Source organism: Lactuca saligna, chromosome 7 (assembly GCF_052625555.1).
Source record: "Lactuca saligna cultivar CGN05327 chromosome 7, ASM5262555v1, whole genome shotgun sequence".
Lineage (NCBI taxonomy): Eukaryota > Viridiplantae > Streptophyta > Magnoliopsida > Asterales > Asteraceae > Lactuca > Lactuca saligna.
In genome coordinates, this window is record NC_136423.1 from 623,184 (window position 1) to 635,402 (window position 12,219).

A 12,219-nucleotide genomic window follows, 5' to 3' on the forward strand; every position below is an offset into this window, starting at 1 on the left:
TGCTTAATGGATCATCCCAACCTGAATATGCGCCAGAAGATATGGTTGGATGTAGTGAAGGATTATGATTGTGAGATCCTACACCACCAGGGCAAGGTGAATGTGGTAGCTGATGCACTGAGTCGTAGGGAGGAAACTGCACCGATTCGAGATATGTGTATGAGGATGATGGTGATGACCCTGATGTTAGATACCATCTGAGGGGTTCAAGCAGAGGTGGTAAGACCAAAGAAACGTAAGAAGGAGCGAGTGATTGGGCAGATATTTGAGTTTGTGACCAATCGTTGGGGGCTTATTGATGGGTTTTAGCCATAAGAACTTTCCTATGTGCGCATGCAAAACCCTAATGCTTGGATCTAGGCTTTCTAATTAAACATGCTTTGAATCCAAGACGTCTAATGACTAATTAGGTTAAATAACAACATTAAAACAGATCTAGAACCATACCTTTGAATTCCTTGTTGATCTAGTTGTCTTGGAGCTTCTAGAGTCACAAATGTCACTCCTCTAATGGCTTACAAACACCAATAGCAAGAAAGATGATTTAGGAGAGAGGAGAGGGGAGGAAATCGGCCAGAGTTCTCTTACTTTAGATGAGATGCTGATTTCCCTTACCCATAGGGTCTATTTATACTTGCAAACTCCTTAAGGGTTACAGTCTAAACCCTAATTCGATAATCTTCTCTTAAGGCTATCCAAATCCATTCTTAGATAACATCATGGACGATTTTGAGCTATCCTTTAGCTCCTAGGATTTGTTCAATCCATATCTATATGGATTTACAGTCTTAAGTTCAACTATCAAACAATTGACAGTTTATACCCTCTTATTTAATTAATCTCCTTAAGTCACCAAATTAATAGTAATTAATCTATGACTTATATTTATCAAATAATTATTTATTATTCCTTATAATATTTACTCTCTCTTAACAAATCATCCCATCAAGTTGCTATGGTGAAGGCAACCCAAAAGGACCATGCACAACCGGGTCAAATACTTGCATAATATAGTTGCAGCCTTAGACACTATTCCAACAGTCTCCCACTTGGATAAGTCTAGTAACTATACAAGTACAATTCGGTTTGCAATCGTAGCTTTAAAGACGCAGTCAAACTCTGATCTAATCAATCTTGTCCTTTAGATAAGGGATCGTACAGTCCTCTGTTAGATATCATGCTGACAATCCTATCGAATGGTTAGTCTAGCATTTGATTTCTCGATCTCTGATTTATTCGACATAGAACTTAATCAAACACATCAATTTAGTTCTGACCGGGCCCGGCACATAAGTCAAATCAAATCATCGAGCGGCCGAGATATCGCTTTTACCTTCTTTGATAAAAGTTACAGATAAACTTCGACTTATATGCATTTACTTATTCATTAACCAACTATACACAACAATGCGTTTTATAACATCGAGTTACTGATGCATTTTCGCATTATCAATGTACAATCAATTAACAAATAATAAACCATATATCTAGGTTTTAAGACTATATGATATTATCGTCTTGCGATCACCTTTTCTATCGTATTCCATAAAGTGATTCCAGCAAGCGTGGGTTTATTCCAATGCTCAAAACTAGTTCATAAGCACTCATGAACGTTGCAGCAACCCTTTGCTATGTCTAATACCATTTAGACAATCTACACACCAATTCATGACAATCTTCATTCATATCAACTTCCAACATATGATCGATTGTGGACAATTTGAACAATTCGATTATTCCTAATAAATTCAATTATTCTGGAAGTCAAAACATGCAAAGTGAAACAATAGTTAAACGACTAACATAAGACAGTAACATTACTCATAAATAAAACTCCTTTATTTAATCGCCAAATGTTAATTACATTTATCTATTACACGTTTCTAATACTATCTAATCTGTACTAATATCATCCTTCAGCCCAATACTCCTAGCATGCTGCAAGTGCTTAACCCTACTCAGTCCCTTCGTAAGCGGATCTGCTGGGTTATCTTCTGATGATATCCTCTTAACTATGAGTTGTCCTTCTTCTACACGATGTCTACTGAAGTGATATTTTCTGTCGATATGTCTTGATCTACCATGATCCCTCGGTTCCTTAGTCAAGGCAACCGCACCTTCGTTATCACAGAAAATATCTATGGTCTCCTTTATGGCAGGCACAACTCCAAGATCACCGATGAAGTTCTTTAGCCATATTTCCTCCTTCGACGCTTCGCTCGCTGCGATGTACTCTGATTCGCACGTTGAATCAGCTACGATTTCTTGCTTGGAAATCTTCCAAGTTACTGCTCCTCCATTTAGGGTAAAGACCCTGCCCGACTGCGAACGGTAGTTGTCCCTGTCGGTCTGAAAACTGGCGTCACTATACCCTCGCACCTTCAAGTCATCACTCCCTTCGGTACTCGGACTTTGAGTCTTACTCAACTTGGCATTACCTTGTATCGGTAGTTCTCCCTTCTTTGAGTTTTCCATACTAAAACGTTTTAGTACCTTCTCTAAGTAAGTATTTTGACTAAGTCCAATTAGTCTCTTACTTCTTTCTCTTACTATCCTTATTCCCAAAATGTAAGAAGCCTCTCCGAGGTCCTTCATAGCGAAACACTTCCCGAGCCAGGACTTGACCTCCTGCAGAGTCGGGATGTCGTTTCCTATGAGTAATATGTCATCGACATATAGAACGAGGAAGCTTACTACACTCCCACTGGCTTTGACATATACACAAGATTCGTCTTCGCTTCGTACAAATCCAAACTCTTTGACTTTCTCATCGAAGCAAAGATTCCATATGCGAGACGCTTGCTTAAGTCCATAAATGGACTTCTCAAACTTACACACTCTATTTGGATGTTTTGGATCAACAAACCCCTCTGACTGAGCCATGTAAACATCCTCAGCCAACTTTCCATTAAGGAAGGCGGTCTTGACATCCATTTGCCAAATTTCATAATCATGAAATACGGCAATTGCTAGCATCACTCTAATGGATTTAATCTTCGCAACTGGTGAGAAGGTCTCATCATAGTCAACTCCTGGATTTTGAGTAAAGCCCTTCGCAACCAATCGCGCTTTATACGTGTGTACGTTCCCATCCACGTCGGCCTTCTTCTTGAAGATCCATTTGCACCCAACGGTCTTACGTCCGGGCACATAATCAACCAAATTCCAAAGTTGGTTATCATACATGGATTGGATCTCGCTATCCATTGCCTCTTTCCGTTTTGCAGACTCCGAGCCTGCCATGGCTTCCTTATAGCTATTAGGTTCATCAAGATTTACTAGTGTACCATTACTAATATACGTGTCCCCTTCGGTAGTAATATGAAAACCATAAAACTGGGGATGAACTCTAACTCTATCGGAACGTCTAAGAGGTAAGGACTCGTCAATCGATTCAACATGAGTTTCCTCCTCGGGTTGAGTGCCAGCGGTAGAGGTTCCTTCATCTATCGACTCTTGAATCTCTTCAAGTTCAATTTGCCTCCCACTGTCTCCTTGGCTTATGAGTTCTCGCTCTCGGAAAACTCCTCGCCTCGCAACAAAGACAACGTTTTCCTTCAGTCTATAGAAGAGATATCCAAAGGATGTTTGCGGGTAGCTGATGAAAATACATCGCTCACTTCGAGGTTCAAGCTGGTCGTGAGTATCTCGTCTTACGAAAGCCTCGCAACCCCAAACCTTGATGTGTGCCAACGAGGGAGATTTCCCTGTCCACATCTCGTGAGGTGTTTTGGCGACCTTCTTAGTAGGGACTCGGTTAAGGATATGGGCGGCAGTCTCTAAGGCATACCCCCAAAAGAAGATAGGTAGTGAAGCACGACTCATCATAGAGCGAACCATATCCAATAAGGTTCGATTTCGCCTTTCTGCCACACCATTCAACTGCGGTGTCCTAGGAGGCATCAATTGCGAAACTATTCCACACTCCTTGAGATAATCGTGGAATTCAAGACTTAGGTACTCTCCTCCTTGATCAGACCGAAGCATCTTGATTTTCCTGCCCAATTGATTCTCCACTTCATTCTTGAACTCTTTGAACTTTTCAAAGGTTTCTGACTTTTGCTTGATTAAATAGATATACCCATATCTACTATAATCATCGGTAAAGGTCACATAGAAGCGGTTCACAACCTTCTTGGTTGATCTAAAGGGTCCACATACATCGGTATGTATTAGGTCCAATAGCCCCTCACCCCTTTCACAAGTACTCATGAAGGGTGACTTAGTCATCTTTCCAAGTAAACAAGACTTGCATGTGTCATCTTACCTAAGGTCGAATGACTCCAACACTCCATCCTTTTGGAGTTGGGCTATGCGTTTCTTGTTGACATGTCCAAGACGACAATGCCACAAGGATGCCTTATCCATACTAGTGGAAGAATCAATATTCAAAACATCATTTCCTAAGTTATCAACAATCATAACAGTTTCATATATTCCATTACATGGTATAGCTTCAAAGTAAAAGACACCATTTAGATAAGCCAAAATAGAACCATTCTCATTATTAAAAGAAAATCTAAATCCTTGTCTATATAAACCATGAAATGAAATGATGTTTCTAGCCATTTCCGGTTAATAGCAACAATTGTTCAAATCTAAACATAAATTATTCCTAAGCCCTAAAGAATACACTCCAATCTTGGTCACAGGCGATGATCTTCTGTTCCCCATGATTAGATTGATCCTTCCTTGCTCCACATCCCTACTTCTTCTTAGTCCCTGCACATTAGAACAAATGTGATAACCACAACTGGTGTCAAGAACCCAAGAAATAGCATGATTAGAATCGTTAGATTTAATTGTGTATATACCTGCGAAAAATGGCTTGATCTTTCCTTCTTTGATTGCTTGCAGGTATTCTGGGAAGCTTCTCTTCCAATGTCCTATCTTGTGGCAGTGGTGGCACTCTGCCTCCTTCAGGTTAGGACAGGGCTTAGTGGGATCAACTTTGGTCCCACTAGAAGAGGCACCATCTCGGGCTTTAACCTTGCGATAGTTCTTCGATGAAGCCTTCCTCTTCTTTCCCTTTCCTTGACCAATTGCCAAGACAGGAGCAGCAGGCGGATTGGGAGTAGGTGCAGCAGACTTGTCTTTGAAGTTGCTCTCAGCGACCCTCAAGAGACCTTGGAGTTTCCTTAGGGTGACATCCTCTTTGTTCATGTGGTAGGTCATCCTAAATTGGTTGTACATCGGAGGCAAAGAGTGAAGCACCATGTCGATCGCCAAGTCTTCCCCAAAGTCAACATTTAACTTGCGAAGGCGGTCGATATACCTTTGCATCTTTTCCAGGTGCACGGTAAGAGATTCTCCATGACCCATCTTAGCGGAAATCATGTTAGTGAAAATCTCATAACGCTCTTGTCTCGCGTTTTGGTGGTATCTCTCCAATAAGTCTTGATGCATCTCGTACGGGTACATGTCCTCGTAGGACTTTTGGAATTCGGAGTTCATGGTGGCAATCATGATGCAATGTACCTTCGTTGCATCTCGCTCATGAGTCTCAAAAGCGGTGATTTCGGCCGGAGTAGCGATTACGGGGTTGATCTTCTCAAGCTTTTCATCGAGGACATACTCCTTATCCTCATAGCGAGCAATGGTGCGAATGTATCTTATCCATTCGCTAAAGTTCGTTCCATCGAAGGTGACCTTTTGGGAAAGGCTCATCAACGTGAAAGAACTAACAGCAGTGTTGTTTGTGTTCGACATCTATAGAAAGACAAAGATAGATTAGAATAAGAATCCCTAATTATCACCCAATAAGAAAAATTAGGGTTAGGATCTAACAATAACATTTACATACTAGAAAAGGGATGCCGTAATCTAACATGCAAATAAATTGAAGGTAAGTGAATGACGATTCACTAATTCTCCATCACAAAACCTAAACTATTAGTCCTAAGTGTATTGAGAATTCCTGGGTTCGGATGAGATTCATTGAAACTATTCAATGGCATGTTTAAATCTCGATATGCCCCTCTTGTTTGTGACTGGGATACCGAGGATCACAAAGCGGGTGTGAATTACCATGCAAATTCACATAGTGCCTTCATTGTAACGATCACCTATTCGATGTGCCGGTAAACCACACACGCTCCATCGAACTATGATAAACAATGAATCACCCTTTGCCACCTTTGCTTAGAACCAATTAGTGTGTCGGTAAACCACACACGCTCCACTAACTTCTTAGCAAGGGTGCAAAGTGTAATTTCATGGGATTGCATCAATTCACTTTCCCTAAAGTAACTAAGATTGGGAAACTTAAAAAAAAAACGTGTAGTTACTTTGTATTACTTATTATACTTTTAATGAGAGGATGAGGTTGCCCTATCCTACCCGTTCGGCTAACGACCCTCCACCAGTCAAGCAAGCGATGGGTGTGAGTGTACACCCATTAAGCGCCATTTTATAGGCCGCAACCTTATACCCACCTTATAGATCGGCTTCGTGAATGAGGCCTACTAACGGTAAGACTAGCGTTTAGTTATACATATATATATTATTCTAGTAGTATCATATTAGTATAGGGTTGTGTTTTAAACCTTTTAAAACATAGGGTTTGAAATTTAAGTTGTCTAAATTAAAACTTTTAATCACAAATATAAATTTCAAAACGTGAGGGCAAGTTTTAAACATTTAAAACATGAAGGATCAAATAACAAATAATTCCAATTAACAATTAATATCCTAATTATCTATATTTGATTTATCCAAGATTTCTTTTAAGATAATTACCAAAATAATCAAAATAATTAATTAATTATCATATAAGGAAATTAAATATTTTATTAGATGATAAATATCTTTAATTAGATCAAGATTATAGTCATATATATCAAAAAATCGGATTAGGGTTGATCTAATATGATTAAGGTAAGTTTCCATAAGATAAACATGAACAAATCCCGGTTTTGGCTAATCCTGACACCCGGACTCGTCGAGTACACAAAAGGACTTGCCGAGTCAGGCCTACTCGCTGAGTCCACTTTGGAACTCGCCGAGTCCGTGACTCAGAACCCAAAAAATTGAATTTTACAGGTTTGTTTCAGTTAATCAAGCAACAATTTAAAGAAAACCAAGCTAGGCTCTGATACCACTAATGGGTTTTAGCCATAAGAACTTTCCTATGTGCGCATGCAAAACCCTAATGCTTGGATGTAGGCTTTCTAATTAAACATGCTTTGAATCCAAGACGTCTAATGACTAATTAGGTTAAATAACAACATTAAAACAGATCTAGAACCATACCTTTGAATTCCTTGTTGATCTAGTTGTCTTGGAGCTTCTAGAGTCACAAATGTCACTCCTCTAATGGCTTACAAACACCAATAGCAAGAAAGATGATTTAGGAGAGAGGAGAGGGGAGGAAATCGGCCAGAGTTCTCTTACTTTAGATGAGATGCTGATTTCCCTTACCCATAGGGTCTTTTTATACTTGCAAACTCCTTAAGGGTTACAGTCTAAACCCTAACTGGATAATCTTCTCTTAAGGCTATCCAAATCCATTCTTAGATAACATCATGGACGATTTTGAGCTATCCTTTAGCTCCTAGGATTTGTTCAATCCATATCTATATGGATTTACAGTCTCAAGTTCAACTATCAAACAATTGATAGTTTATACCCTCTTATTTAATTAATCTCCTTAAGTCACCAAATTAATAGTAATTAATCTATGACTTATATTTATCAAATAATTATTTATTATTCCTTATAATATTTACTCTCTCTTAACAAATCATCCCATCAAGTTGCTATGGTGAAGGCAACCCAAAAGGACCATGCACAACCGGGTCAAATACTTGCATAATATAGTTGCAGCCTTAGACACTATTCCAACACTTATGACTTATCACGGTCGGATCTGGGTGCCTTATATAGGTGGTGTGCGTGGTGTTTTGATAGAGGAGTCACATAGATCAAGATTTTCGATCCATCCCGGGGCCACTAAGAGGTTTTTGGATCTGAGGAGAGATTATTGGTGGTCTTGCATGAAGAGGGATGTTGCGTGGGTCGTAGAGAGGTGTTTGACCTGTCGTCGGGTTAAGGCCGAGCACCAGCGGCCGCATGGCAAGTTGCAGCCACTTGAGGTTCCCCAGTGGAAGTGGGAACTATTTTAATATGGATTTTATCACCAAGTTGACAAGAAACTCAAGAGGTGTCGATGCAATCTAGGTGATTGTAGATCGGTTGAAAAAGAGCCCTCACTTCCTTGCTATCATTGAGAGTTCTTCTGCGGAGAAGTTGGCAAAGGTTTACGTGAGAGAGGTGGTGTCATGGCTTGGGGTGCCGATCTCGATTGTGTCTGATTGAGATGAGCATTTCACTTCCAGGTTTTGGAAGAAGTTTCACGAGGATTTGGGTACAAGATTGCATTTCAGCACTGCTTACCACCCTCAGACCGACAGTCAGAGTGAGCAGACTATTCAGACGCTCGAGGACATGCTTCGTGCATGTGTATTGGACTTCGGAGGGAGTTGGGACACGTATATGCCTTTAGATGAGTTTTCCTATAACAACAACCATCATTTGAGTATTGGTATGCCTCCCTTTCGAGCTGTTGTATGGAAGGAGGTGTCGGACTCCCATTTGTTGGGGAGAGGTAGGGCAGCGGATGATGGGTAGTATGGAGATAGTGCTCTAGACTACTGAGCAGATTCAGCAGGTCAGACAGAGGTTGCTGACGGCTTAGAGTCATCAGAAGAGCTACGTGGATAAGCGTCGCTTAGAGCTTAAGTTCCAAGTTGATGATTTCGTTATCCTGAAGGTATCACATTGGAAAGGTGTGATTCGGTTCAGGAAGAGAGGTAACTTGGGGCCTCATTATATTGGTCCATTCAGAGTGATCACGAGGATAGGCAGGGTAGCGTATCATTTGGAGTTACCTGCGGAATTGGTTCAGATTCATGATACCTTCCACGTGTCTCAGTTGAGGAAGTGTATTGTCGACGAATCGGAAATAGTACCATTGGAGGATATTCAGGTGGATGTGAGCCTGAATTATGTTGAAAGGCAATTGCGATACGGGATCGAAGGATCAAGGTTTTGAGAAACAAGGAGGTGTCCTTGGTGCAGGTTCAGTGGCAGCATCGGAAAGGGTCCGAGCTGACATGGGAACCGGAGATCGAAATGCGTGAGCAGTACCTAGAGTTATTTGCAGAGCGAGACTTCGAGGGCGAAGTCTGATTCTACTGGGGGAGAATTGTAACAGCCGAAGTTTGGGTATGTAGTTTTATTATTTTGAATTATATTTTTGGGGGAACTCGACTAGTTGGTGCCTCAACTCGTCGAGTAGAGTCTTATCTGTTGACGCGGTTTTGCGATCGGACTCGACGAGTCGGGTATCTGACTAGCCGAGTCGGTGCTGATTAGGAAAACCCTAATCCCCGAGTTTGGGAGCCTATTTAAAGACCTTTATGGCCTTCATTTGCGGCCACCTTGTTCCAGAGAAACCCCAGAGAGCACAGATAGTGAGTTTGAGGGCAAGAGGAGGCTATTTCTTCATCTTTTTGTGTGGTTTTGCTTGAAGGCAGGAAGGAGCACAAACGTAGAGTATGAAGGGGACTGGATCCGAGCTAATCATCTAGTGATATCATCTTTGGAGGTATAATCCTTTCCATTTCGTGTTATATTGATGGATTTCTTGATTTTAAGGTTTTTCCCCCACAATTTTATAAGATCTAGTGAGTATAAGGTCCCCTTGGTAGGAATAACATCAGATATGGACCATGAGAGATCCCTACATCCATTATCTTCCAGCTTTTTGCAAGCAAATAAGGAATTGGAGACTAGGTTGTCATTTCTAGTGTTAGTTCTCCATTTGATGCTTGTTATGGGTTGCATGCACGTAAAGGTTGCACCTTAACGTGACTTTTGAGTGTTTAAGGGTTAGATCTATGATTTGGTTAAGCAGATCTAACCTCAGGAGGTTGTTTGAACAAGTCCATGGAGGAAACTCGTCGAGTCCATATGTAGACTCGATGAGTTGGGTCGGGTTGCCCCGAGGTCTGACTTCAGTGGTGACCCAGTAAATTGAGTGGTGACTCAGTGAGTCGAGTGAAGCTTAGAAATGGCAGAGTATGTGGGGACTATGGGAATCGCCGATTCGTCGTATGCACTCGGCGAGTCTGGTCAAAATGGACAGATGACTTTTGGTTGACTTTTAGGGTTTGTCAGCAAATGGGTCTTTGGGCCTGTAGAGGGGTAAAATGGTCTTTTAACCTTCTAGGAATTTGCATGAGAGAATATCCAATTTGTGAGGAGACATTAATTTAGTGTAATTTATTATTGTGACTAGGCGGAGGCTAGGACAGTATTCTGATACCGAGATTTTACCGAGATTCTCGAGGTGAGTCTTCTCACTATACTTTACCTAGAGTGGTAGTTAGAGGTATATGACAGAGTATCTTGTATGCTATTTATGTGATTGTGATGCACTGTATTATTTCTATGTGATTTATGTTGTGTATGTTCCAGACTTTACAGAGTTAGAACCGGAAGGTTCACAAAGTTATGACCAAAGGGTCCATAGAGTTATAGCCTCGAGTTGCTAATATGTGTTATATGTGGTAATTTGGGGAACTCACTAAGCATTTATGCTTACAATGTTTTGTGTATGTGTTTCAGGTACCAATGATAATCGCGGGAAGGCATCGGCGTGATCTGTACACACTCGTGGAGTTTTGTTTATGTGATTTTGGGACATGTTGTTACTATGATGACAGTGGATACATTATGTTTGATATTAATTTATGAATGAAATTATGTTTTAAAAATGAAAATTTTAACTTGAAAAATCCGGTGTTACACATCATGGAATGAACCATGTTCAACAAGGTTCGATTACGACTTTCAGCCACACTATTAATTTGTGGTGTATTAGGAGGAGTCAGTTGTGAAACTATTCCACATTCCTTGAGGTAGTCATAGAACTTCATACTAAGATACCCTCCTCCTCAATTAAATCGGAGCATCTTGATCTTCCTGCCTAATTGATTCTGGACTTCATCCTTAAACTCTTTGAACTTTTCAAAGGTTTTTTTTATGTGTGTTTGATTAAGTAAACATAGGCATATCTACTATAATCATCTGTAAACGTTACATAAAATCAATTAGCATCTCTAGTGGTGGTTATGAAGGGTCCACACACATCTGTGTATGAACCCTCACCTATTTCACAAGATACTGTGAAAGGTGGTTTTGTAATCTTTCCCAAAAGACAAGATTCACATTCATCATTTGGCCTTAGGTCAAAAGATTCCAAGACTCCATCCTTTTGGAGTTGGGCGATGTTTTTCTTGTTAATGTGCCCAAGACGACAATGCCACAAGCATGCCTTGTGTATACCATGAAACGAATCAATATGAAATTCACTATTGCTAATGTTATCAACACAAGACATAGTTTCATACACAGCATTACAAGGTAAAGCTTCAAATATAAAACACCATTTTTATAAACTAAAATTGAACCATTCAAATCTCAAAAAGGAGTAGCACAAACCTTGTCTAAACAATGCATGAAATGAAATAATGTTTTGTTCATTTTCTGAAGAGTAGCAACAATCAATTAAATTAATTCTAACATCACTACTAAGCACAAGTTGATAAGTCCCAGTCTTCGTAACAGGAGAAGATCGCCTATTTTCCATGATCAGATTCATCCTTCCATGCTCCACCTCCTCACTTTCTTTTAGCCCCTACAAATCATAACAAAATTTGAAATCCACACCCTGTACTAAGGACCCAAGAATGATTAGATGTGAGTTATTAGTTTGAATAATGTATGTACCTTCCGATGATGGCTTCACCTTGCCATCCTTGATGTCTTGCAAGTATTTGTGGCAGCTTCTCTTCCAATGACCCTTATCATTGCAATAGTAATAAATGACCTTTTGGGGTCACTAACAACTAGAATGTCTGAATTGGGCTTTGCTTTTTGCCCATTTCTTGATGAACTTCCATGGGCCTTGTTCTCCCAGTTAGCTTTAGGAGCAGCCTTCCTTTTCTTTCCATTACCTTTTTCAAAGGCGAGAATGATTGCATTAGCAGGAGGGGTTGAATTATTCCCCTTTAATCCCGACTCAGCAGTCTGTAGCAAGTTGTGGAGTTGAGCTAATGTGGTTTCTGTGTTGTTCAAATGAAAAGCTAATATAAACTAATCATAACAACTTGGCAAAGAATTTAAGATCATGTAAATGGCCAATTCCTCGTCAAA